At 45.6% G+C, this 23,554-nt stretch overlaps 1 pseudogene; it reads left to right on the top strand.

The window, feature by feature from the left end:
- Positions 1-7,002: 7,002 nt before the first annotated feature.
- On the top strand, positions 7,003-8,418 carry LOC144098214 (uncharacterized; annotated as a pseudogene).
- The last annotated feature ends 15,136 nt before the right edge of the window (positions 8,419-23,554 follow it).

Here is a 23,554-nt window from a genome sequence, read left to right as displayed (position 1 = left end):
AACAAGACGTTGTACAAGCAGATCTTCGGCACAGCAATGGGAGCCTCCATTTCCGTAGTCTGCTCCAACCTGGCCCTAGAAACGATAGAGAGTCGTGCGCTTGCGTCGTTCGACCCGCCACCTAGGTTTTTCCTGCGGTACGTCGACGACTGTTTCTGCATCATCCGACGACAGGATGCGGAAAAATTTCTACGGCACTTGAACTCATTTCAAGAGAGCGTTCAGTTCACGATGGAAGAAGAGAGCAATGGGCGCCTCCCTTTCCTCGACGTCCTCATCGAACGAACAGCAAACGGCATCACGACGAGCGTGTACAGGAAGCCTACCCACACAGGGAAGTACCTGAATTTCCATTCTGCGCACCCAATAGGGCAGAAACGCTCCGTTGCCGCGGCGCTTTACAATCGTGCCTTCAAGCTTTGTTCAAGCCCATGCAAAAGAACTCGTGAAGTCCGCCGCATAAGAAAGGAGCTTTCAAAGAACGGATACCCGCGTCAAGTGCTACAATCACAAGAACGACACGCTGCGGCCCCTCAAGCCGAAGCAAAAGCAGCCAATAAGAAAAAACGTGCAGCCATCCCATATGCCCCTGGTGTCAGCGAGACGTTATGCCGGATACTGGCTGACTACGACATCCAAGTTGCCCATGTCCCATCCAGCAAGCTCAGAAACCATTTGGTACGAGCAAAGGACCCGCTTGAAAAGACCAGCTACCCTGGGGTAGTTTATAAAATTCCTTGCAAAGAATGCGGTGCAGCCTATATAGGCGAAACAGGGGACTTCAGGAGACGATTCAAAGAACACCAGCGTGACGTCAAAAACAAAAAAGTGATTTCTAACGCTCTCGCCGAACACCAGCAAAACACGGGCCACTTGATTGACTGGGATTCCACGCGCATACTTGAGAAAGAAAAATCATTATCTACTCGTCTGCTCAAGGAATCCCTTCACATACAAATGACAAGCCAAGCGAGTAACAGGACGCAGGGCAATCTACCCGAGATATACATCCGCACGATACGCAACGTTTTCCCTACATAAGCAGCAGCCCGTCTCGTTTTTCATCCCATTGTGAACAAGGCACCCGTAGTGGTGCCGAAACGTCAATTCTCTTACGGTTATTTTTTTCCTTTATGACTTTGGCGAGTTTTCGTTTAAAAGGATATTATAAAACCATGTTTTCAAAAATAAAGAGCAATCCAGCAAAAATATGGGAACAAGTCAACGCCCTCAGAGGAAAAGGCCTAAATTCCGACCCAGGAGAACAGATGGTGGTGAATAATGCTGTTCTCCGCAGGAAAGAGTTAGCGGATGAAATGAATAAGTACTTTATTAATACAGCATTGTGCTTTCAATCCCTAGCCAACAAAAGACCAAAGGTAGGCTCACAAACAAACTCTATAGTCCTAAGTGCCGTCACACCTCCAGAAATTGACAAAATCATAAAGCAACTGAAGCCAAATGCGGCGAGCGGTTATGATGACATCGAAGTCTCAACTGTCAAGTACGTTTCATGTGAAATAAGTCCTCTATTGTCACATTTATTAAACATATCTCTATCGATAGGAACTTTTCCTGACCAGCTTAAAATAGCTAAAGTGGTACCTATACAGAAAGGAGGAACACGAAATGGTTTCGTTAATTATATACCAATTTCAGTGTTACCGGTTTTTTCAAAGGTATACGAAAAGTCTATAAATAATTTATTTTATTTATTTATTTATTTATTTATTTATTTATTTATTTATTTATTTATTTATTTATTTATTTGGAACATACTGCTAGCCTCTTTCGAGGCTGTTGCAGGAATGGGAACAGGTTTGTTTTCTTTTTAGGTACATCACAAAAGAAAAAAATCACAAAGAAGGTTCATACAACTGATATAACATTGTAAAATGAATAATCATGGGAGACAACTTCAAAATACATGACGCAATACTAAGCAACACAAAAGCACGTGCAATGCTTCACTAAACGTTAAAAAAAAAGCATTATGACAGGTTACAAAGAAAACTGCTCAAAGATTCAGAGTTAACAACATTCCAGGTAACATATCCCATTCCCTGATCGCTTGCGGAAAAAATGAATAACGAAAGGTGTCAGTATTAAACTTATACTCTGTTAAGTGCAGTGAATGTTTCGTTCTGGTGTTGCGTTTTGGTGAAAGAACTAAGTAGAGGTCAGAATCTATTTTTAGGGCACCGTTTAAGAGGAGAAAGATGAATTTAAGATGAATCGATTATGTTCCTGCAAAAATATAAAATAATCTCACCATTTCAATTCGGGTTCCAAAAAAACAAGACACCTGAAGAGGCCCTGCTCTATGTAAAGGCAAACTATAAAGAATTTTGAAGCAAAAATGTTTACTTTGGGAAATTTTCTTGATTTACGGAAGGCCTTTGATTCTGTCAACCACAAAATTTTGCTTCACAAACTTCATGGGTATGGAATTCGAAGCGTTGCATCAGACCTCATAAAAAGGTATTTGTCATTTAGATACCAGTTCATAAACCTCAATGGAGAGCACTCTGAAAACTTAGAAATAAAACTATGAGTACCTCAAGGTTCATACTAGGTCCCACGCTCTTTTTGTTGTATATAAATGACATCACAGATGTTAAGTACACACCTGATATAACTGTCTTTGCTGATGACACTAGTTTATTTTTTTGACAGGTAAACACGCAAACGACGTAGAAAAAGCTGCTAATCTTTACCTGTCTCAGTTATCTATTTGGCTCGAGGACAATAGCCTGCAACTAAATACGCGTAAAACAAAGTTCATACTTTACAAACCAGTCAAAAAACTTACTAAAGAAAGCCTCACACTTAAATTCAGAATGAAACACATTGAACAGGTACATTTTCAGAAATTTCTAGGTGTCAGGTTCAGTGAAGATCTATCCTCGACTCCACATATTAATCACCTTCTAACTGATCTTTCCCGTGTTGTGGGCTGTGTGAGCCGTATAGCTCCACTTATCCCTCTCTGGCTGAAAAAGACTTTATATTATACGTTATTTTACTCACGGCTACTTTACGCAATATTAGTGTGGGGCACTACGACTAAAGCAATTTACGACAGGCTGCTCGTACTGCAAAAACGCGTTCTACGTCTATTTGAGATTTATAGAGGTAGAATACGTGACCTACCAACCCAGCCACTCCTCTTAAGACATGATATATTACCGGCCAACAAAGTATATTACTCTAAACTGATGCAATTAATACATAAAAAAAACTTTACACAAGATTTACAGATATATCGCCAAACTATAGCTTTCGAACCCATACACATAAAACAAGAAAAGTGAGAACAAATTATGGAAGACAGGATGTTGATTATCAAGCAACAAAGTTATTTAACCATCATGAGTCCTACATTGATATTACGCTACCATTTAAGCCCTTCAAATTACAGTACAAAGCATTCCTGATGATCACTGATGATATCTTATGTATATAGCTGCACTCATATGCCCATGCAAATCACCACTCTTACGGAAAAAGTTTTTTTTTTGTATGTTTCTGTCAACATGTTATCCAGCGGTTTCTTTTTCTCGCCAGCGTGTTGTCGCGGATCCTCTGATGTGCTTTCGAACGTTGCGTTAATCGACAGCTAGCATTTTGTGTTCATATGTACTTTATATTTTATGTCTATGTGTTCACCGTTTCATCAGGAGAAATCCCTGCAAATGTATTGAAGTTTTGCCTATCCGAACTAAAGATGGGAGTCGAGGCCTTGTCAGGCTCCATGCCTTTTGCCTCGTCTTTGTGGGGACCTGCCCTGCAGCCCCCTGAGTTTGCTTTCCCGCGAGGCACCGTGCAGCAGCAGTCACCCCGAGGATGAGCGCGTTCCCTTGCCAGTTACATTAACTGGCAAGAGAGGGCGCCAGCGTCGCTGCGCGGGAGACTGCTGAAGCCCGCCCGCGGGAGATGGGGTCTCTTGGGCCGGGATAATCACCCTGGGCGGACGCGTCGCTCGGGTCTCCGCTCTTCGCCGACGGGGCGAAGAAGCGACGGGGAGACAGGCTCCCGTACTCGTCCCGTCCGGCCTGCGGAGTTTATATCCCTTGCCCTAGCGCGGGCGAACATTCGCTCGGAACCTTGCTGGTGAGTCGGACGTCCTTGATTCATTAGCGTACCTTGTTGCTAGCTGGCGTTATTGTTTCTGTAGCAATAAATGCCTGTTTGTGTCAGCCAATGCGTCGTTCCTTTGTTCCCCCAGAGCAAGGCCCACCGTGGTCGGCGAGCGCTCGGTAGCGTACGCGATCACGGGGTGGGGTCCGGGCGGCTTTGAACCGTGTCAGCCGCGACTGAGTGGGGAGAAAGTACTTATCTCCCCATGTCAAACCCCACATCTGGCAGCCCAACGTGGGGCCTGCTCTTGGAACATTGGACGACTGTCGGTTCGGTTCGAGGAACGCTCTTTGTCCGGACTTGACAAGTGCTAGGCCTAGAGTGAATTTTGATCGCTAGGACCTGCGGCATGCTTTCTTGAGTGCGAGGTGTATTGCGCTGCAGCATGTTTGAACTTTTCGACATGCTCAGCACATTTTTTTTCCCTGGAGTTTCTTCGTGAGAATCACTTGGTCCGCATCGAGGGAGTTCGAGGCCTAGCGCCCGCGGAGTCGCCGAGCCCGAAGCGAGTGAGTACGGAAGCCGCGTGGGTGGTCCGAGTTTCTGTATATATTTTCTCTACTATCTCTTTTTCGACTCTGGGAGTCGCGGCTCCGGGAGCCGGGTGGCCTGGGGCCACGGGTGCCGCTACGAGCTCGCTGGTATTGCAGCTCGGCACCGGGCGCTCCGACACCGTCCGATACGGTGGGCGCCGACCGCTCAGAAGCTGCTTTGTGCAGTGAGCGGGGTAGGACCACCCCACAAAGCTGATGTCTCCTCGCGGCTGCGCGCACAAAACCCGTTTCGGGTATTTGTTGTGGTCACGGTCATTGTCGGAGTGGTCGTTAGGCCTGAGGCTTTTCGGAGCTGCCTGCACCACGTTAAAAAAGACATGACCACCGGACCGTGACGTTGAGAGGGGGCGCACTTTGCTGCCCGTCCGTTTTTTTTTTGCAACCTCGCACGAACTGAGCAGTCTCGTTCAACTCAAGAAAGGGCTTTGTTCACTCGAACTTTGCGTTTGCACAGCCGCCGACACGTTTTGCTAGCAAGTTAGGCATTGTGCCACGAGGCCCTTGCGGATGCCGTTTCCCCTCCCGTGACCTACGTTAAAGGCACGCCGAGAGCGTTTCGACAATTTTGCAGATCCGGTGGAGCCACCCAGGCTTGCTGACCGGTGCACATCGTCTCGCTGCCACCTGCTGCGACGGAGCGGCCTGTATCCTGTTCGCCGCTTCCATCCGGGGCAGCTGTGGCGAGACCAGTCAGCAGTCACCTCCGGCTGCTGCTGCCCTGGCGACTACTGCAGGATCCTGGCCTGCAGTTTTCCCACCGGCCTTCGATTCGCGGGCCTGCGGACACGGTAGTCCGCGGGCCATACGAGTCGTCCCAGCGGAGACCTTCACGCCGCCTTCGGAATACCGCGGAAGTCTGCGTGGACGCTGTCGGCGTGACCTCCGCTACAAGACGTGCCTCAAAGACATGAAGACCAGGAGACTCCTCCATAGCATGTACTTTCAGGCGCGTGGGTCTATTTAAGGTTGGGGGGATGTGGGGACCTGCCCTGCAGCCCCCTGAGTTTGCTTTCCCGCGAGGCACCGTGCAGCAGCAGTCACCCCGAGGATGAGCGCGTTCCCTTGCCAGTTACATTAACTGGCAAGAGAGGGCGCCAGCGTCGCTGCGCGGGAGACTGCTGAAGCCCGCCCGCGGGAGATGGGGTCTCTTGGGCCGGGATAATCACCCTGGGCGGACGCGTCGCTCGGGTCTCCGCTCTTCGCCGACGGGGCGAAGAAGCGACGGGGAGACAGGCTCCCGTACTCGTCCCGTCCGGCCTGCGGAGTTTATATCCCTTGCCCTAGCGCGGGCGAACATTCGCTCGGAACCTTGCTGGTGAGTCGGACGTCCTTGATTCATTAGCGTACCTTGTTGCTAGCTGGCGTTATTGTTTCTGTAGCAATAAATGCCTGTTTGTGTCAGCCAATGTGTCGTTCCTTTGTTCCCCCAGAGCAAGGCCCGCCGTGGTCGGCGAGCGCTCGGTAGCGTACGCGATCACGGGGTGGGGTCCGGGCGGCTTTGAACCGTGTCAGCCGCGATTGAGTGGGGAGAAAGTAATTATCTCCCCAATTCAAACCCCACATCTTCCACTTTCAACTGAAAGGAAATAAAATGGTCTGAATCTGAATCTTATTCATATTGCTGATGACATTGCCCTTCTTGTCTCTTAACGCATAGATCTGGTTTTTCCCTACGTCTAGTTCCCTATTTACAGCTTTTAGGCTACCTCCGTTCTTTAGAGCATGCTTGATTCTCTCCATATTAAACTTCCTTATGTCGGATACCTTGCGCTTATTTATTTTGCACCTTTATTCAGGGTTAAACCATAAGCCGTCGTGGCGGAAGAAAAGCGGAAGCCGTTCTGAACGGCTGTGTGTTGAAATGCTTCTGGTTTGGTAAGGCAGAAACTTGGGCTAGTTGGATATTGTTTGAACTCATATTTTCTAGCGCTTAGTGAACACTAAGAGATGTCTTATATTGAATGTTTTTTTGATTAAACGACAGTTGAAGACTAGCGTACGTCCTGTGTATTTGTGTTCTTGTCCCTTGTGTTCACTGAGCGCTAGAAAATATGACTTCTGGTTTGGTTTGGTTTGATTTCTAGGGGTTTTACGTCCCAAAGCAACTCAGGCTATTAGAGACGCCGTAGTGAAGGGCTCCGGAGATTTCGACCACCTGGGGTTCTTTAACGTGCACTCACATCGCACAGTACACTAGCCTCTAGAATTTCGCCTCCATCGAAATTCGACCGCCGCGGCCGGGATCGAACCCGCGTCTTTCGGGCCGGCAGCCGAGCGCCATAACCACTCAGCCACCGCGGCGGCTGAAATGCTTCTAGCTGGAAACAGCGCATCGGCCGTTGGCCGAGGTCTCCCGATATCTGAAGGAGCCACGGACTCGTGCAAAGTTGTCCTCCCTCGACTACCTACCGGTAATGTTGTCCTCAACACCGTCTTTCTGCATGCTGACCTAAAGGGTCGCCCATACCGTGCGCCCGACTTCCGAGACGCGCTTGAGCAGATTGTGGACCTCCGTGATATTATGTGTATTGGCCAGTACCAAATGAGCCACGTTTGGGTGGTTACCTGCTAGAGCAGTTCCTCAAAACAGAAGCCTATTGCCAAAGCAGAGTTCCACGTCAAAGGTCTAAAATGTATCGTGTTTGGCCCAGACACCAAAAACATGAAGCTTAAGCTTCTTTGGCTCCCGCGCTATTTGGAGCACCGGAGGATTGTGGAAGCTTTGGAGCCTTTTGGAACTGTAAAAACTATCGAGCGTGAGAAGTGCCGGTGCCCCGGAATTGAGCACATGGAAACAGCGAACCGTGAAATCTCGCTCACGCTCAAGGAAGGAGTGTCAGCAAGCACAATACCTCACACTCTCAACGTTTTATGGGTACAAGCTTTAGTTGTGATCCCAGGCAGGCCTCCGCTATGTCTTCGTTGTAACCGTGTGGGCCATGTATGGCGTCAGTGTCGTACACCTCGATGCACCCAGTGCCGACGCTTTGGGCACACAGTATACAAATGTGTTATGAGTTATGCTGACAGGTTACGCCAAGGCAACTGGCCACATGAGGATGAAGTGGTGTCAGAGCACGTTATGGATGTGTGGGATGTTGTGGAAGCGTCGGGTGAACTGAGACATGACCTCCAAACAGAATATGGGCCAAAGGCTCCTGCACCGAATAACGGCAAGGGTCCGCCTGCAAGTACGGACAAACAGGAATCCCCGTCTCCAGACCCAAAGCCACCGGACCCGGGTCTGCCCGAGTCTGCTACTTTGAGTCTTGTGCTTGCTGCCCAGGAGCCACCTGTCACCCAACGATCACGAGAGCAGAACGTCCCTGCTGTAGAGTCAGCGGAGGCGCTTCAGCCAGTCGATGTGCGACATGCCTTCTGCGCCGGCGATGCCCCTTCGTCGCCGGTGTGCAGCAGTGTGTCGCCTGAAGTGTCTGCTTCAAGTACGTTCGGTGCCCCGTCGGCTGTCAGCGAGGTTGCGAGTGACGTGGCCCGCTGGGCTTCATGGGCCGAAGCCTTGACTGTCTCAGAAGAGGCGATCGATGGACAACAGCGCACCATTGAAGTTCCTGCAGATGATGAGGTGTGTGTTAATGGCAATTTGCAGAAGGCACCTCGTGTGGTGGCATTGACAAGGGTCACCTCAAAGCGCAGAACGATCTCTGCCCTACAGGCTGCCGATTTGCAGGCCGGCCGCCCCAGTACAGGGGATGGCCTTCCGTAAGACAGGCGCCAAAAATGGCGGGCGTCACTGCATTTCAGGTCGCTACCCTTAACATTAGGGGTTTGCGTAATCGTCGAAGGCAACATCAGTTGCGGCATCTTTTAAACAAATGGGGTGTGAGTGTGGCAGCCATCCAGGAAACCAAGCTGTCCTCTGATGAGGAGACTGAAGCTGCTGTCGAGCTTTTTTTGCCAGAATTCAATGTTATCGTTAGTCACTCCACAGGTTTATCAGGTGGGTGCATGCTATTCCTGGCCAACACACTCGGAATTACTGCTGTTTCGTATAGCACAGATGATGACGGGAGACTTATCTGCTGTGACATCGCAATTTCGGGGGTACAGTGGCGAATTGTTTGTGTTTATGCCCCTGTAAGTCAGTGGGATAGAAGGCTATTTTTCCTGTCATTAGTAGACCATTTGAGCAGTGTTAAGTAAGCAATATGACCCTAGTGCTGCTTTACTAGCTGATTTGGCATGCGAATAAACCTGGTGGATGTTGGGCAAGATAAGGGACATAACATTCATTTCACTCATTTTCAGTGCTCCACTAGTGGTCGGCTTGAAAGGATTTACGTTTCAGCAGGCATGTTATCCAGCGTTTTTGGTTCCTGGGTGAGGCCCATATTCTTCAGTGATCACTGCATGGTGTCTCTTCAGATAGGGAGGTACAGTCGGCGCATACTCCATCGTCGATGGGAGCTGTGGAAGCTGAATAGCTGCCTGCTCTCAGATGAAATCCTCAAACATGATGTTCCTAATTGCTTGAAGGACACGTGGTCACGCGGTGACCTGTCAGTTTTACAAAAATGGGAGTTATTTAAACAAGAAACAAAAAACGTTGCTATTGAAGCCTCAGCAAGAATCGAGTTTTTGAAGAGACATAACCTTCGAGAGCTCGGCCGCATTTTAGTTGAGCTACATGAGTTAGATGGGATTAGCCCAGGTGCCTGTGTAGAAGATATCACTGCCCTAAAAGCAGAGCTTCAGCAGTTTGAAACCGAAAGGTACAAAGGGGCCTTGATAAGATCTAGGATCCGTAGATTTATGGATGAGAAACCATCTCGTCAGGCCCTGAGTGATGAAAGGCAGACTGCACTAGCTAAAGAAATATTGGAAATTCAGTATGCTGGTTGCACATACAGCGATGGTCCTGGAATTATTGAGGCTTTCTTTCACTATTGTCAGAAGCTGTTTGGCGGTTGTGCGGGAACAAACGTGACATCAGATTACAGTCACTTATTCGAAGCCTTGCCCCGACTTGACCATGAGCAGCGTGCTGTAGTGGAGGGGCCTATCACTTTGGACGAAATTAAATCTGCCATTTCTGACCTCATGGCTCAGAAATCTCCTGGGCCAGATGGCATTACTAGAGAGTTCTATAAAACATTTTCCACTTGCCTAGCGCCTGTGTTGATGGAGGTTTTCCAGACTTCTTACGATGTTGGTTTTTTTTTCCCCCACTTTCTATTCTGGGCATACTATATTAACTCCAAAAAGGACAGATTCAAATCGGTTGAAAAAAGTTGAGCGACATCGTCCAATTTCCCTCTGTATGTAGATTACAAACTTTTTGCAAACGTTCTTTGCAATCGTCTGCAGCTAGTTGTCGCTCACTAAATAGGCACGCATCAGGCCTGCGGTATCAGAGGCCGCAGCATCCAAACCCATATTCATATTGCACGTTCAGTAGTGGAGACAGTATCAGATGAGATCGGACAAGTAGCTCTAATTCAGATTGACCTTGCCAAGGCCTTTGATAAAGTTCATCACGATTTCTTGTTTGCGGCCTTAGAGCATGCAAATATCGTAGATGTTTTGCTTAGGGTCATAAGACTGTGCTATAAGGAGTCCTCTACAAGGCTAATTGTTAACCAAAAGCTAACCAAACCTATTCAATTGAATATATCTGTTTGCCAAAGCTGTCCCTTATCGCCTCTGTTGTTTGCCCTATATCTTGAACCTCTTTACCTCAGGATTATTAACTGCATATCTATCCGTGGTTTCTGCTTGGCGCAGTGTGAAATTAAGATTTTAGCTCATGCAGATGATGCCGCCCTCTTTTGTTCTGACAAAAAAAGAGTTTGCTTGAGGCATTGCATTTGACTGAACAGTTTTGCGAGGTATCAAGTGTGGCTCTTAATCTAGATAAATCCAAGGGTATTGGTTCGGCCATTGGGGTACAGCGCCAAGTCAATATGGCGGCATAAGCTGGGACTGCGGGGCCGTTCACTACCTAGGGGTTCCTCTTCACCAAATTCGCAACAGTGGCACCTACTGGGATTCTCAGATAGTCTCCATGAGGCGACAAACCCAGGCTTGGATGGGTGCGGAACTATCTGTGTTTGCTCGGGCTCAAATCTGCAACATATTTATATTTGCAAAACTTTCCTGTGTGCTGCAGGTTCTCCACGGTGCGAGAAAGTGCAGGTGATGCACATAATATTTGCTACATTCGTATGGCGTTCGCAGTGGGAACCCATTCGTCGCGATAACCTATTTCTTTCTCTAGAGTCTGTTGGAATCTGCCTTTTTCACTTATTCGTGCATCAGCTTGCCTCGCGTTTTGTTTCTTTTTCAAATCTTCGAACCACCCTTTTTTAGTAGCCGTGCTTATTAGGAGTCTCAGTGCCTTTCCTATTCACACCGACGGGACACGCTAGTGAGGGGCCTTTATGGTTATTCCTTAAGGAAGTTGCTGACATCTTCAGTTTCCTCACGGTGCGCTTTTCATTAGACTACCTGTATAGCCTCTCCAGAAGGCAGATCACTCAGACACTTACAGAGTATTTGTTCCCTGTACCGTCGTATCGGCAACCTTTTCTGGAGTTCCTTGACACAACTGTTTTAAAACGTGTTAGGCGAATGTGCATTTCTGCTGCCGCCAAAACATTCTAAGCTGCACACGTCAACGCTGCCTGTGAAGGCATGGCTTCATGCTGAGGACATGCTTGCGCCATGGACGGTGAATTGTCGCCGTGCAGTACACCAGAGACAACTGACCATTGTTTTGTTCTGTGCATTGATGCTATCTTCTTCTGGGACATTTTACGACGAACAATTAAGAAAGAAATTGACATCAGACCCTACAGTATTCGTTTTTTGCCCGCGAAGAAAAACAGTGCTGTGCCGTATGATCTATTTACGTTGCTGGCACTATTTAGTATCTGAAAGAGCCGCATGATGGATCGCCACGCCGAAACACCACGGTCGTCGAAATCTTTGTTTCGTGAACAATGCGCTTTGGAGCGGGGAGTATATGATGCCCTGCAAGAGCCGCCTAGCTGGCTCCCCTATCTGGATGCATGTGTGTGCCTTCCAGACTTTTGATGTTTTGGAAGGAGGGTTCATGCAGGGGTAAGGTGGCCTGGTGTTTTGTGGCGTAAGCGTGCTTAGACTTTTCTTTTCGGCACTATTTCCATGCAGTAAAGAAAAAAATGCTGTCGTGGCGGAGCGGCAGCGGCTCCGCCTCAAACGCCGAAGGCCCTGGTTCGATCCCAAGCCTTGACCCACGGTTTTATTTTTATTCAGTGAGTGTGCGGGGGGGGGGGGGGGCACGCAAAACTGGTCAACCTCGGCTAGCGTAGCTTACGCTATAATAGGAAAACGAGCAGGCGTTGAAGTTGCATTTTCAGCGCCCATAAAACTGTAACTCTGTGCTTTGCAAAAAGTCAAATCCTTGCGGTAACCAAGAGAAAAAAAGATGTGTAATTGACCATCACAAACTATTTGTCACTTTTGAAGAGGGTGTCGCCTATCGTGTACCGTTGTCTTGTGGCCATGAGTATATTGGGAAAACAGGGAGATGTGTAAATTAGCAGGTTAAAAGAACATGGCTACAATGTTAATTAGAGCAAATCGTGCCACCTAATCCAGCACTGTCGCCACTGCAAGATCCAATCTAAGAAACGGGGCGTCCAAAGCCATGCATGCCACTTTTTAAAATGAGCCAAATTATCAACCGCCACAATGATAAGCTTCTTAGAGAGATTATTGAGGCTCTTAATGTATCAAGTGCAGGCAACAAGTGTGTGAGCGTGGCATCACTGGCACTATCAGCAAAAGAGCTCACTTTTCTAAATCGATGGCATCCAGCGAATGGCTGAGTTGTATAGCTTGTATCGGCTGATCGCTCTTTCCCATTTCATGCTGTGGTTCATGTATTTATATGTAGCAACGGCAAGAAATAAGCAGTTGACAGCGCTCGTGTCGTTCTGTGTTCCTCCTTTTGTCCTGTTTTGTTACGCGCGGCTCTATTTTTGAAGAAAGCCACTTTTCCGCTTTCGTTATCACCCAGTGTAACCTGTCGCTCTTTCGTACTCAAGCATCATAAATTGCCCGTCGTAAGTGCATATGCCCTGGTTGCTTATTCAAATCTTATGGAATGAACAAAAACCTTAAGTGTCATTCATTTTGTTGCGTTCCATTTGCAGCAGCGCGCTGAGTTAACTCATGCCTCTTAGTACAATATGTGGGAGACGGCCTGTCAAGAGAGTACATGGCATTTCCGACATTTCTCGGCATTGTTGTTAAAATGATCTGCTTTCATTATTTATATACATTCCACTTCAGCTGATAGGTTTCCATAAGCTCTCACCTCTTCAGCGCATTTTTTAACAACTGCAAATTTACAATGCCGTTGCCTCGGAAGATGTCTGGGTCTCAAAAGATCAGTAACTTCTTCGTGCCTGGGCCGTAACTTTTATGTCTTGAGAACGAGTTTTCACAAAGTATATTACGTCACATTTTTTGTCACCATTATGATCATTAATGTGTTTCTAAATGCCCCTTTTCATTTGTATTTGGACTGGCAGCAGGAAACAACTCTCACACCTCTCATGAATGTCAACCAGATGACCATGTGAAAGGAGCAGCAAATATTGACGGTAAGTTTTTGCAATATTTTGTTTCCATCGTGCTCTTCACCTACCTTTCATGAACATTTTGCGTGTCATGCATTTTTGCACTTCTCTCTACTTTTTTTTGGAAGAGAGAGCAAAGAACGGATAGTAAACAAAATTCTTAAAAATTCTCAGCTCATTAACTGGATATCAGGTTACGTGAGCAATTCGTTACTTTATATTCACAAGACTAAGAAAATTTTTCCATTGAATCTGGTGTTCCCCAGGGATCGGTTCTTGGACCTGTTCTTTTCCTCCTCCATATCAATGATGTTGTTAAGGATTTTCCCATAAAAATAAGATTATATGCAGACGACTGTGTCCTATACTCGAAAATAGAAGGTCCCTCGAATCAAGTGTTGTTAAATAATCCACTTCAGAAGGTTGTTGACTGGTGTGAGGATTGGCACATGTCGGTAAATTTTTTTGAAAACTGTTCATATGTGTATTACTCAAAGAAAGGATAAGCTTAATTTGAATTATTCAGCTTGCAATATATTTCTTCGTGAAGTAACATAATACAAATACATTAGCTTGTGGATAACTAACAACCTCAAATGGAATCTGCACATTGATAAACTAACAACTAACGCCTGCCGTAAATTGTATTTTTATCAGAACAGCCTTAAAACTATCCACAATCAATGTCCGTTTACTTGCATTTAAAACACTTATCCTTCCTGTACTCTTCTACGTTGCAATTATATAGGACCCCTTTAAGCAAACTAACATAGAAAGCTTGCACGGGTGCAGACAAAGGCGGTTCGCTTTATCAACATTAATTTCTCCCGCACGTCAGTCACATAACTTTTAAAACGAGCGAACTTGCCGCAACTAACCCAGCGTAGTCGAGTTTCCCGACTAAAATTTATGTATTGTATTGTAAATAGACACTACAACGTTCACATCTCTGATATAGTTACATTTCCTTCCTAATATGCCACGAGGCAGAGGCCTCAACTAACTATGACCAGAGATGGGCATCCTCACGAGGGCGAGCCTTCATGAGGGCGCCCTTACCCTCACCTCATGCGGATTTCACTCAGTGAGGTGAGTGCGTGGGAGGATGGGCGCAAGAAAATTCGTGAGTACGAGGGCGAGGGAGGGAAGACATGGTGAGATGAGGTTGAGGGAGGGCAAGATCCACTGTTTGAGGGCGAGGATTGTGTCCCAAGCCGTACTCCCAGCTAATATTTTTGTCTGTGCAGACCGTTATGGATTGCCGTTCTAAAGCGCTAGTTATTAGAGAGGAGGCTCCCGGGGAAGACGTTGTTTCTGCAGTCTGGAGGTACACGAAGGTGAACACGAAAAACTGGGAGCCCCACGCCTTGTCCGTCGTCGCGATTTACTACACCACTGACAATGCTATGCCGAAAAAAAAGCTCTAGCTCAAAAAGCCTGTTTTAAAAAATTGTGTAAAGTTTTAGGTGAAACACAATGTATAGTGTGCTAACAAAGAGGCATTGGCCGGGCAGTGCGGAGGGCCGCCGTTCCAACGGGAACCGTGGTACCGCAGTCAGCATTTTCATTATGAACCCCGAGTCTGTCAGAACATCAGAGTGTAGAGTAAAACACGTAGAAATTATATCTAGTAAGGCTGCTGAATTCCCAGATTCTAAGCGTTGCTTCCCGGAACGAAGTTCGATTTCAGCTCATGTGAGGTTTCAAGGAACTGGCCGCAGCGCAAAAAAAAAAATGCTTCTGCGAAATTCCACTGCCAAATCAATGAATGTTGGCGGCACTAGTGTCGAATTTTTGCATTCATACTATGAGGAGCTTAGTAGATTCGTATCTTTCTATTTTCGCTGGAATTCGGTATAGGAAAGCGGTGGGGAGGGCAAAGCCAACCATTGTAGTTTTACTATGAAAATAAAGCAGCAGCTTAACCACCTTCGTCTGAATAAGCTGTCGCTCCCCCTTGTACGAGGTGCTCCAAAAGTAAAACTTGAACTGCTCTCCAAATAAGAGGAACATCTCTTGGTTTATTTCTGTCGGTGAGCCGTGTGACCGCGTAATCGTGCGCCTGATCTTATGAAACAAATTTCTTGCAGTCATGGTAGGGAATTGACACTATCTGCGTTTGGGTAATACGTAGACGTGCAAGCTAAATGTTACGGGTGGTTTACCTTGGGGTTAACCACGAATTATTGTGCGCTAGCACCATTAGTCCTTGTTTTGCATGGTTATTTATTACATATTTATTTATTATATACTGCAGACCCTTGGGTCCAAGCAGAGGGGCATTAGAATATATAAAAATAATAATGAACAAAACAGGAACAGAGAACTACACACTTATACAATTACTAGTGACACTGTAGCCAGTAAACAGCAAGGTGCTCAACCTGGCTTATGCAACTTAATCACTCAAAAACTAAATTGATGTCTTTTACTAACCGAATGTCTCGAATTCAAACAGCATACTCCTTAAATAATAGCTCACTCGAGCTAGTCACCACGTATAAGTACTTAGGACTTCACCTTCATTCAGACTTAGCATGGAACCACCATATTAACCTTATGCTTGCATCTGCTAATCGGTCATTAGGTCTCTTAAAACATAACCTAAAGCATGCTCCTCCTCACCTCCGTGCCCATGCCTATACCACTCTAATTCGACCTAAAATCGAATATGCCTCGGCTATTTGGTACCCTTACCAATCTTGCCTAATAAATAACATTGAATCATTGCAGAACTGCGCCGTTCGTTTTATTTACTCCGATTATTCACGTAACACCAGCATAACAGCCTTAAAGAAACGCGCAGGTCTCCAGGATTTATGTCTCCGTCGCAAAATTGCACGACTATCACTTTTTCATAAGCTTTATCATCATCCATCACTTCATAACGACTTTTTTTCTTTGCCTCCTTCGATTTTTGACCGCCGCGATCATCCCTTTAAAGTTAGGCGTTTCACGTGCAGAACATTTAACTATGCGCATTCATTCTTACCACGCACAATATCTGACTGGAACACTCTGCCTTCACATATCGCAACCACCACTGATCCTGATAAATATCTTAATCTTATATCTTCAATAACTACTGTTTAACTCTTCGCATACATTGTTATTTTTTCATGGCTTCCTTTACAGGGTATGTTATTAAATGATTCATTGCATTAGTGTTCTGTTTGTATAATTTTAATACTGCAGTAATCTTCATTCTTTGCCACGCTGCCATTCTTTTGATTCTTTTGCTTACTTATGTCATGCGAAGTGTCTTATTTTTGCTTTTGTTGTTTTATATTTGTGGTTTTGTTTTATTCTGTTCATTTGCCTGTGCCCCCCCCCCCCTATGTAATACCCTCGAGGGCCTTTAGGGGTATTCTGTATAAATAAAAAAAATAAATAAATAAATAAACCATGGTTCCAGTCCGATATTGTCTGAGGAAAAAAGAAAAATTTAAACGTATCAGTTAGAACATAATATGGTGTGAGTGAGTCAGGATGATGTCCTGTGTGGAGCATTAATGTAGGCGTTATATAAGGTGATTTATTAATTCGAAGTTTGTTGTTAAGAAACAGAGAAATGATTTCAAGTCTCAACTGCTTTCGACGTGATTCAAGGGTACGTATACAACTGCCTGCCATAATATGAGAGGAAGAGTCAGTCAGTACGAATTTATTAAATATAAACCTAACTGCCTTTCTTTGTATTCTTTCAAGGTGAGTGATATTTAACAGTGTGAGAATCCCATGAAATACATGTATACTCGAGCTTTGGTCGAACAAATGAAAAGTAACAGAGTAATTTCAAATTAGTAGGGGCGTTTTTTAGTTTGTGTCTCAAAAAGCACAGTTCTCGGAAATCGGAAGAACAAATATTATTAATATGTGTGTTCCACGACAATGTTGGTGTCAAGGTAACACCCAAATATTTGTAGTTGATAGCTTCGCGTAGTCGAGAAGAACATAATGTATAACAAAAAATAAGTGGGGTTTTTTTTCACGAGTGACACGAAGATATACCGAATTTTCAGCGTTGAGAAGCATCCACCATTCACTGCAGCACTTCAATATTCAGTCTAGGTCTCTTTCAAGGACAGTCTGGTCATGTGGACAGGTTATATCGTTACACAGTACACACAATCATCGGCAAAAAGCCTAATTTGCACACCGGGAGATATGACATTAACGATGTCATTAATGTACAGTATGAAGAATAGGGGGCCCAAAACACTACCTTGCGGTACCCCTGACGTGACTGGAAGAGTGGCCGAGCTATGTTTACCTATTGTGACGCACAGAGTCCGTTTGGTAAGATACGCAATAATCTAGTCTACAAAAATATGAGGTATGCGAATAATTTTAAGTTTATTAATTTGTCGTGAGGAACCGTATCGAACACTTTAGTAAAGTCTAAAAATATTACATCCATTTGGCCATTATTGTCAAGGGATAAAGCAAAAGAATGGGTCATTGATACCAACTGTGTCATAGTGGAATAACCCTTCCTGAAGCCATGTTGGAACTCCGTGAGCACATTGTTTGCAGCCAGGAATTCCTTGATACAGTTGGCCGCAATGTGCTCCAAAAGTTCGCAGCATTGTGAAATCAAAGAAATAGGGCGATAATTTTGTAATTTTAAGTAACCCCCTTTTTTGAATATAGGAACAACGCGGGCCACCCTCCAGTCATCCGGCAGCTGTCCCCTCAAGAGGGAAACAGAAAAGATTTTTACAAGGAATCTAGTGATAAGTTCAGGGTATCGTTTTAGAAAGATATTTGGGATCTGATCAGAGCCGCAAGAAGTTTTCGCTTTCAGGTTTACTAGGAAATTGAAAATTCCAGCATAAGAAATAAAATCCACATCAGATACCGGTCTTTCTAGAGAATTCGTCATGCAAACATTTGATACAGAAAAGACGCTTTGAAAATACTCATTAAAATGCTGTGCTGTGTCTTCATCCTTAGTTATCGGGGTGCCATCAATTATTATTTGAGAAATTGGCTTCTTTTTTTCTTTCATGTGCTTCCAAAATTTCTCAGGGTCATTTTTGATAAAGTTAGGCAGGGAAGTATTGTAACAGTACTCTTTTGCTGCGTATACCTTTTGCTCAAGAGAGATCTGCGCTTCTCTTATTTTATTTAGATTCCCATGTCTCTTCTTTAACCTTTTTATTTTACGTTTAATATGAATAACATCGCGTGTCATCCAAGGTGTACGCTTGTGAACTTTTTTCTTCTTTGTAGGTATTAATTTGTTTATGCAGTAGTGGCACATTACCTTGAACCGATTCCAAAGGGAAAAGACATCAGCGCTCTTAAATTCGACAAGACAGTTTTTCATAAACTCTATAATGGCCACGTCATCGGCATGAGAATAATCTTTGTAACTAAGCAGTGAGCAATAGTTTTTCGTCATCCGTACAAGTGGCATGGTTAAGCTGACCATGTGGTGATCGGACAATCCTTCCTCTACACAAACAAGAGTATCCGGAAACTCCTGGCTAAGAAATAACAAATCGAGAATAGAACTGCAGTTGCCCTGTACTCGTGTTGGATCGTGTACTACATGTTGTAGATTATAAAGTAACATAATATCAACGATAATGCTAAAGTATTTGTTGTACGCGGTTCCGGTGCTGAGGCGCTGCAAGTCGATACTCGGCAAATTAAAGTCGCCCGCCAATACAATCTTAGCCTATTGATTTTCGGTCATTTCATCCTGTAACTTTTGCAAATAATCTGGAGAAGCATCCGGTGGTCTGTAAAAGGCATAAACAATAAAGCTGTGTTCCGAAGCACTTATCTTCACGCGCAAGCAATCAATATCATTGATATCTTCTAAGAGCTGGGCAGATATGCTATTCTTGATCAACACGGCTACACCACACCCCTCGAGTGCGCCTGTCTTTCCGAAACACTGTATACGAAACAGGACATATATCATCACTTATTTCTTCATGAAGCCAAGTCTCAGACAAGACAGTAATATGAGGATAATTCTTTAGTAATAAAATTTCTAACTCGTCAGTTTTGTTTTTGACACTGCGAGCATTAACATTGATTAGTCTCAGTTGTTTATCGGCCGTTTGGGTCGCGCGTCAATCCTGTGTGTTTGAGGAGTCGCTTTGCACGTCCGCTGTGTGAATGCGAGATGAGCCTGGCGGAATTTGAGCGCGTCTGTTGAGGCTTTCATCCCAATAAAAAATGTACTTGCCAATCTTCAGCTTATCATGAATCAGTGAAACTGTCATTTTAAGCTCTCTTTCTTCTTCACAACTGTCCCAAAGGAGTTTTCTGTTTTTCGTTGTGGTTGGGGAATAATCATTCTGAATGACGATGTTAGACGCTTTGAGTTTCGTGCAGTTTGCAAAAAGGGCTTTCTTTTCATTGTAATCTAGAAGGTATATGATTATCGGCCGGTTCCTTTTGTTTTTTCTGAGCCTATGTATTCTGCCAATAGATTCACACTTCACGCCCAGCTTTTCATTGAATACCTCATTGACTATCTTTTCTTTCATGATAGATTCGGTTTCGTCAGCTGACTCTTGTATCCCATAAATAATTAGATTAGAACGCCTGCTATGGTCCTCTAAGCTCTATAGTGTCCTTGTCTGAAAGGTCATTACTTGTTCTAAAGATTCCAAAGTCGTCTCTACTTGCCCAGCCTGCTCTTGTTTTGCCGGAGAGTCTGGGAGTTCAGTTTGTACGTCCTCTAGTGTACGTTGTATACTGACCAATACATTGTTTAGGCTGCATAACTGCTCTTTAATTTCACTGACATCAGTAAGGATAGCTTGTTGGCCTTCAAGTAGCTGCTCATACAACTCCTTTTGTGTCGGTCCAGCATTCGTTTCTACATCACCACAAAGAAGTAGCCTGCAGACTAACGAAAATTCTTAAACAAGATTTATACACTGTTGGGCCACGGCAGGACCACAATGCAACGATTGTCGCTACACACACTGTGGAATATCACCAAAGGACCAACCGGCACAACGAAGAACAGGCGCCGTGTCCACCGCGCCCATTGAAGCGTAAGCAGCAGAGCATTTATTTTATAGCTGTGGCTGTCGATGACGCCACGCGGTTCTTACCGAAAGGTGTCGCCAGAAGATCAACACACGTTGCAGTTGACGGCACAAAAACTTCGTCGGTTGGCATGAGCTCGCTCCTATCAAAGCTGGCAGAGTGATCAAAGCAGCCCACGTAGCTTGTCGTTGATACTACGGCGGTTCCCAGCAAGACCTGCATAACGAAGAACAGGTGCCTGGTCAGCATTGTTGCAGCGCCGGGTCCACCGTGCCCACTTGACTTTCTTGTTCACCGTGGGTCCACTGTACCCACTTGGCCTACCTTGACTTTCTGTGCTTTTGCTTGACCTGAACTGGCTTACTTTGGTTGATATATCATATGATGTAAATTTGCGTGCTAATGCATCATTTTAAATTTTTACCGCTGTAGTTTCGGCCAATTCTCTACATTCACAAATCCATGGGAACCGTTCAGTCCAGACTCGAGGAGTTAGTGATTACCGTGCATTGTTCAGCCCAAATGCTGTATCTTAGTGATCCGTTTGATCTTCAAGTGGCCTGAATATATATTTTTTTTATTTTAAGCGACAGAATAAGAGCCTCACTGCAGCGGAAAGCCGGCATCGCATTGGCGGAGGACACTAGTGAATAAAAACTAAATAGCTGGGGGAGCGCGATCCGAACCCGCAGCGGCGCTAAAAATCAGTTCCGCTGGCCACTGCTTCAGACCGCTACGCCATCGTCACAGCTTTTTGAAGCATGGTATTTATTACATTGAAAACATATTCTATTTACATTAACTAAATTATTTAAAAAAGCTTTCAGGAAACGCCACAAAACACACCGCAAAAATACAGGGCAACAGAGCACTAGACGCGAGGTAAGGCTGAGCACATCACCAAGAGGGAATGTCACTCCGATTTAAAGTCGGTCGGTTCACACGCTTCCCTCAGATGAACAATCAGTTCGGAGAAATCTTAACGTCCTGCCTGTATGAACTGCTAAGTAGAAAGTGTGCGTGTTCCAGGTCTTCTACATCATAAATCTGGGACTGGAACTCCGTGGCAAAACACGACACATAAATCGGCTCACGCTACCCTCGGTCTGATTCGACGCATAGCTATGCGCTCTGGCGGTGCGCGTTCTGATACTGCCCGTCAGCTTATGCGCTCCATTCTCCATCCGCGGATAGTGTACCAGGCACAATTTCATCGCCTCACTCGTCGACAGTGGGACTCCTTTGAAGCAATCAATCGGGAGGCTATGTGCTGCATAACTTATCTCCCTCGTATTACACCCATACCCATTCTGCTAGAGTACGCTCAACTTAATACATTAAGCGGAATCATCGACCAGCGTGAGGCAAACAGAGCACGCAAGATGTCGCTTCAGCTTCATCGTTTACAGACTCTCTCCTCGTTGGTCATACTGTCAACTCACACATAATCGCTCCTCTGCTTCGCCGCCGATATCAGCCGCGCACCTACCTCCAGGGCGCAAAATATACACCGATGCATCACACACAACACTACAGGGAGTTACCGCAGCTTACAGTCCCTCCCATCCTCATCTTAACTCCCGCGCTACATATACCGCGGATACTTGCACCCCCCCCCCCCCTTGCCTTGGAGCGTCAAGCGATACTCAATGCAATCGCTTCCCTTCCACCCATACCCACTTTCGACATTGTTCATATTCTGGTTCACTCCCTGGCCGGCCTTGAGCAGCTTAAGGATTTCCGGAGGACATTCCAAGTTACACAATCCATTCACCAAGTCTGCAAAGAATATCCCTGTCCTGTGCGCATACACTATATTCGCTGCCATGCTCACGATCCCCATAATATTCGTGTGGATACAATGACACACGTCAGACGAACCGCTACCTTCCCCTTCCCCCAGATATGTTCCTGTCCCATGTTTCCGAGAAACAAGCTTTGCGTCAGCGAACACGCGCTCTAATTCCTCCGTGTTTGTACCCTGTCCCCCGTAGCCTCCCTCGGGAGAAGGAGGTATCTGTGCGCCGGATTCTGGCAGGAGCGGCTCTGACTCCCTCAATGCGCCGTCGGTGACGTGACAAACGCTTAGAACTTATTAGGACTGACTGACAACTGTTGCCATTGTGGTGATGCGCCTCCACTGGGTTACGCAAAACACTTGCTGTGGACTTGTCCGGCTACAGCCTCTGTGAGAGGACGCTTCCTAAGGAAGGTAGGCCTGCGATGGGACGTTGAAGGCGACTATCCCAAGTGGACTCTGGATAATCGCTTTATCCAAAACTTTTGCCACTTTTTAAGCGAGGCTTCTTCACACTCCTTCTTCTAACTCTCTCTCCCTTTCTCATTATGCCTAAAGGAAAACATCTCCAATAAAAAAAAACTGCTAATCAATGTCCTCACCTTCGTCACGTACCCGTTATCGCGCGTGTTAAATTGCCAGTCTTCCACGCTGTGGTTTGAAAGAGCGGTCTTCATCTTCCATCCGTGCGCGCGGACGGGTCATCACACGAGCATGCAGCAAACCACACGAAATGGCGGGAGATCAGAAGCAGTGAAATTCAGAAGACCTAGTGCTACCGCAGTGTGGTCGGGAAGTGATACATAAACGACCTACGAACTTTCCTTGATCTGAGTCTACTCTGTGCTCAGCATTTAATCTACGTATCGCAGTAAACGCAACAGCATGATTTTATAAATGTTCTTGGTGTACATAAGTTTTCGTTCACAGACACAAATAATGCGTTGTCTCGTTTTAGCAGTGCATACAGATAACAATGAAATGTTGCAAGTACAGGGCGCATGTGTGCATGCACTGCGTGCCAGAAGTAAATGCAGTGATATTTTCGGCCTCACCTCGTAGCTGTCCCAGGTTTGCCTCACGTATTAGCTCAAACACACACACGTGCACGCGCACACACTACAATACAAGCATCTGGCCTGCCGTCCAATGTGGCCTTGAGGCTTGTCTTGTTACTGCTTACGTTTATTACGGTAACGTTTATTACTCAGTAATATCGACATAATCTGCCGGCTACAAAAAATAACTAGTTTTAAAACGACTGTTAGTGAGGGTGAGAGAGGGCCGACGATGTGAGGGCGAGGGCAAGGAAGGGCCAGCAAATTTTTCGAAATGAGGGTGAGGGCGAGGGAGGGCCGGATAACTTTTCAAAGTGAGGGCGAGGGTGAGGGAGGGCAGCTGATTTAGAAGTGAGGGTGAGGGAGGAAAAGTAAAAATGATAGCATTTGCCCACCTCT

This window comes from Amblyomma americanum, chromosome 7 (genome assembly GCF_052857255.1).
Source record: "Amblyomma americanum isolate KBUSLIRL-KWMA chromosome 7, ASM5285725v1, whole genome shotgun sequence".
Lineage (NCBI taxonomy): Eukaryota > Metazoa > Arthropoda > Arachnida > Ixodida > Ixodidae > Amblyomma > Amblyomma americanum.
The sequence above is the reverse complement of the archived record's forward strand: the minus strand, read 5'-3'. Positions and strand labels throughout refer to the sequence as shown.